Source organism: Cupressus sempervirens, chromosome 10 (genome assembly GCF_028749045.1).
Source record: "Cupressus sempervirens isolate cs-2001-9-10 chromosome 10, ASM2874904v1, whole genome shotgun sequence".
In the NCBI taxonomy this organism is placed as follows: Eukaryota; Viridiplantae; Streptophyta; class Pinopsida; order Cupressales; family Cupressaceae; genus Cupressus; species Cupressus sempervirens.
Genome location: NC_143127.1, coordinates 46585024 through 46590494, shown reverse-complemented (window position 1 = coordinate 46590494; position 5471 = coordinate 46585024). Strand labels below are relative to the sequence as shown.

Here is a 5471-nt window from a genome sequence, read left to right as displayed (position 1 = left end):
CTGCACTTCCATGACAATCACACCTATCCAAGCAATGTGAACTAACAATCAATCCAACATGTCACTATGAACCTATCAACTAAATTAATAATTAGAACTATTGAATGATCAACTTGTCAACTACAATTTGAAGACCTAAAACACTAAAAAGAAAGTAATCATGGACAAGAATAGTTGTTAGCTCACACTGTTTAGTGAGTGATTTATTTCTGCTTTGTTTTTCTTCGATCATGTTCCTATGTTACTTGATGATATAAAGTGATCTATGAGAGTGGTTGGGATGGTTCATGGTTTGCATGAGCACTCTGGCCCTTTATGCCACGATGCATCACATTCCATTTTCCATATCAAAATAAAGCTCCATTTGACATGTAGTGCACTTTACAAAAGCAAAAGTCTTCCCATCATACTAACTATTCCTCATCTCATCTCCTCCATCTTTCGTGTCTTCTTCATCTGCTACCTTGCATCTCATTATTGACAAATTGACCTACCACATGCATATCTTAGTCAATTTCTCAAGGGGGCACCATATATATCATTCCTACCGAGGCATGTTGTTATGGCCTTCTCATCAGTATTCTTTGACACAATGCTCTAAATCACATTGTATCAAACAGGGGCAAAATGTAGATGCTAAAAAATGGCTCGCATCTATGATTTCATCAAAATGAAGCTCCCTTTGACATATAACACACCTTTTGAAAGAAAAAGTCTTCACCTCATTCTAACTGGTCCTCATCTCATCTCTTCAGTCCTCTTTCATTCATATCTTCATTCACCACAATGATCATGTGTTCTGATACACCAAATCATCTTCATCTTGTATTCCTACATTCTTGCATCATCCTACATTGTCTGTCAACCTTCTAGGGCTTTCCACCTAGTCCAACCTTAGTCTGACCTTTGTTTGACTAAGTTTGACCAAATGTGACCATGTTTGATTGATTTCACTCATGTTCTGACCTCTTTCCACCATTTTGGGCACTCACACAAAGTTTTGGGTCATTCCAAGTTTAGTCAGGCTATTTTTGGCCCCTAGAGCCTTTTGGGGCGTAGTCTACACTTTCAAAGTGCACTTGGGCTTCCCAAGTGCACCATGGACACACTTGGTACTATCATAGTGCACTTGGGCTTACCAAGTGTGCATTGGGTGCACTTGGGCCTACCAATGAGCCCAGTCTAAAGTTTATGAAATTTCTTAAAGGAGAATCTAAAATTAGCTATCACAAGGGTCCACTTGAAGAATGGTTGATAGCTACTCTTAATTTTGGTTGCACTCTCACGTTCACCATACACCAAGTCATTCCATCTTTCAGATTGTTGCATGCAAATTATGACATACCTACATTATTTTGCGTAAAGTCTACTCTATCAATTAAAGTTCAAAAAGTTCTTCCAAAATGTAGAGTTATTACTAGTCCATCCATTATTGAAAAAGTAAAAATATCCTACATATTGTTTGTCAATGTATTGCCAACTTTTTCAACAATGGTATTTTTAATTATGCCCAATTTTGGAATAACTATTAACTATTACACTATTAATTTTTGCGATGGATTATATCAAAATTTCTTTGAATAATTATTAAGTATTTCTTTATTAGAAATGTTTGTTTAAAATTTTCAATTTTGCTTCAATGTGCTTGAATTGTTTAGCAATATAATGTATAATATTTCTTCAATTACTATAACATTAAATAATAGTCTATATGATTTTAAAATGTCCTTTGAAATTACTATTAATTTGTTTCATTATGCATTTTTTGAATTGAATATATAAAACATTTAATATATCGTAATGATATTAAAAAATTAATAATTGAAATTTATCATAATAGATAAACTATAATGAATTATAATTTAAATTTTTTTCTTATTTTGCATCGTGAGTGCTACTCGCTGATATATATATAAAGCCGAGAGATATCCTTCTCGAGGCCCTTATTATCATAATTTGACTCAATGAAATAGGCACCTCAAAAGAATATCTCTCAACTTATATATATATATAAAATAAGCCAAGAAATATCTTTCTCGAGACACCTATTATCAAAAGTGCAATAAACACCTCAAAAGAATATCTCTCCACTTATATATATAGTAGTGTTTCAACAACTTCAAAATCTTATAAATTAAAACATTTAATCGGTTCTTAGATTTACTAGTGTAGAAAACTTGCATGGAACAATTCTTTGACTTGGTAAGAAAATCATTGAATGTTTTCATATTTATTTTAAAAGGTCGTTCCATGTCTTACTGTGACTATTAATACTAATATAAGCATGGCTTTAACTGTCTCGTTCGAAACGTGAGCTTAAAAAGAACCAGCCTCTTCAACCAATGGCCGACGTACTCTAACAGCATTAATAATCAAAACTACAACGTTTACTAGTTGCTTTTATGTTAAGCTCTCACATTTCAGTGACAATCGATCCATTTCTGCTCGAAATTCCTCAGTTGCTGCATCATCATTCTCATCCACCCATTCCTCAACAATATTTAACGCTGCACTGATATAATCTTCAACTATTGCTGTTATCTTCCCCTTGCTCTTCGCCTTTGTAACCCTACTCTTCATGTTGCGAATGTAACATTCCAGTCTGTTTTTAGCAAGATGTTTCTTTACCATTTCTTCATCCTCTTTTTTAAAGATTTCTGCATCAGCCACCATTCTGTCTATCTCCTCCTTCCTCAGCCTCTCGCGCTCATTTGTGACAGTAATCTGGTTGCTCAACCCTGTTCCCACATCCTTGGCAGAGGCTGTCAGAATTCCCTCCACATCCACGTAAAAGCAAACTCTTATGTCTGGCACTGCACACCGGGCAGGTGGAATCCCACTGAGCACAAATTCATCCAGCAAATTGTTGTGTACAACCAAAGCTCTCTCGCCTTCATAAATTGGAAAACTTACGCTCGTCTGGTTGTCAAATCTTGTGGTGACAGGCCTTTCTTTCAAGGAAGGAATGGGAGTATGGCGGGGAACTATTACTTTCATGATCCCCTCGTCAACTGAAATGCCAAGACTCAAAGGAGTGACGTCCACCAAGACTATGTGAATGCATTCCCTGTTCAGTGCAGCTGCCTGCAAAGCTGCACCATAAGCAACTGCCTCGTCTGGGTTTATACTCTTGCAGAGCTCCTTTCCCTCGAAGAATTGGCTCAGCAATTCCTGTACCTTGGGGTATGCGTGAAGAACCTCCCACTAACACAATGTCGTCTATTTCTTGTTTTGTTAGCTTGGAGTCTTCCAAGCATTGCTTCACTACTTGCATGCATTTGTCAATTAGATCAGCATTCAGCTCCTCAAAGTTGGCCCTCCTGATCTTTATGTGGAAATCTTGGCCTTCATACAGACTGTCTATGTCAATTACAGTCTCTATTACGGAAGAGAAGCTTCTCTTTGCCCTCTCGCACTCTGTACGTAGTCTCCGGAGAGCTTTGGGGTTTGTACCCATATCCATTTTATATTTCTTGCTGAAGAGCTGAACACAGCAATTGAGCATCCTAATGTCAAAATCCTCACCTCCCAAATGCATGTCCCCTCCAACAGCGTTTACTTCAATATTACCTCTTTCAGCTGTAGCGATAGATACGTCGAACCTACTCCTCCAAGATCGAAAATTAGAATGTTCCTTTTTCCTTCGTCCAAGACGTCAAACCCATAAGTTATTGCTGCAGCCGTTGGTTCATTGATAATCCACATCACATTTAGCCCTGCGATATGACCAGCGTCTTTTGTTGCTCGTTTCTGCGAATCGTTAAAATAAGCAGGCACAGTAATGACAGCGTTCTACACATCACACTGGAGGTATTGCTCGGCTATCATCTTCATTTTCACCAGCACCATGGATGAGATTTCCTCAGCTGCAACTAATCTTTTCTGACCCTTATAAGTGACTTCAACCATAGGCTTGTCGTTCTTACCAGAGACGATAGAGAATGGCCACAGTTGTTTGTCAGACTGCACAGAGGGGTCACTAAATCTCCTACCAATGAGTCTCTTGACATCTCACACAGTGTTGGTAGGATTGGTGGAAATCTGGAACTTGGCAGCATCTCCAACAAGTCGTTCGTCAGGGGTGAAAGCGACCGTGGAGAGTGTGGTTCTGTTTCCCTGGTCATTAGTAATGATTTCAACTCTCTCGTGCTGCCACACTCCAACACAGCTGTAAGTTGTCCCGAGATCGATACCAATAGCCTTATCTTCGCCCGTTCTATCCTATAGTTACCAGAATCGTGACGGGAGACCTCCGTTTCCCGTTGCGACGGCCGAAACGGGTTTCCCGTCACGAAACCGCCGTTTTAAGAGATAATTTCAGTTGTTAATAATCTCAATCAAATTAAAAAAATATTAAATTTTGTTCAGTTTTGACTATAACAGAAACATAAATAATACATCGACTTTAGGAAGTAATAGTATTAAATTCTTATAGTTTATGATCAGTTAAGTATAGTTTCATTTATAGTTATTTAGCATTTAGTTTTAATTTGTTACAGTTTAGAATCAGTTAACAACAGTTTCATTTATAAAAAAAATTTGGAATGTTTTAAGTATGAGTTAATTATATTAATTTATAATATTTAAGTATGAGTTAACTATCTAGTAATTTAATTTATAGATTTTATTAAAAATAGTTAATTATAGAATTAAGATTAAATAATTTATTTTCAATTTGAATATTTAGTAAATTTATTAGACTTCTTACACTTCACATTTTATATAGATACTAATAATATATATATATATACGTTTCTTATGCACAACTTTTCATATTTTGCATTTCTCGTCACGTTGCCGTTGTCGTTGCGTTTCACATTTCTCGTTTCTAGTAACATAGTGAATCTATCCATGATATGTTCTGCATGAATGTAAGAAGAGTATTGAGAAAACATTTCAGTTAATGTGACCACCGGTAATAGATTTCAAAATCTGTATAATATAAACGAAAAGGTAGAGGAGAAAGCAAGAACAAAGAGTAAAAGACCATAGGTATAACATATAACAATCCAAAATGATAATATATAGAAGACAGATTATACACAAGACAAGGCTGTTGATTTTTATTGTGCACAGAAAAGTAAGAACGAACAGAGACCCCCTTCGTTGGCTGCTCTAATTTGCTTCTACAGCTAGAACATTAGCATATGCTCTCATACAGCAAAGAAGAAGTGACAGCAAATCGTATGTGTATATGCCCAGCAAAGAGAGTCGTAAATGGGCATATCCTCCTCGGTGGGAGAGGAAATCTCAGACTAAAGATTTTGCAATTAATTTTTTGAATGTCTGGATACAGAGATTGTGGATGGTCTGAGCTGGTGATAGAAATTTTGCACGCGGGAATGGACTATTCAGGAAATAGAACAGTGTGTAAATAGAGATTTTGGATTTTGCACGCTTCAATGATCTATAATACAGGATGAAGCTGATTGAGGAGTAAAGGTGGACAGTCGAGAGATATGATCTCAAAC

General features: G+C 36.6%; 1 pseudogene; it reads right to left on the bottom strand.

Moving 5' to 3' along the window:
* Window positions 1–2400: 2400 nt before the first annotated feature.
* On the bottom strand, window positions 2401–4838 carry LOC149532499 (heat shock cognate 70 kDa protein-like; annotated as a pseudogene).
* Between the last annotated feature and the right edge of the window lie 633 nt (window positions 4839–5471).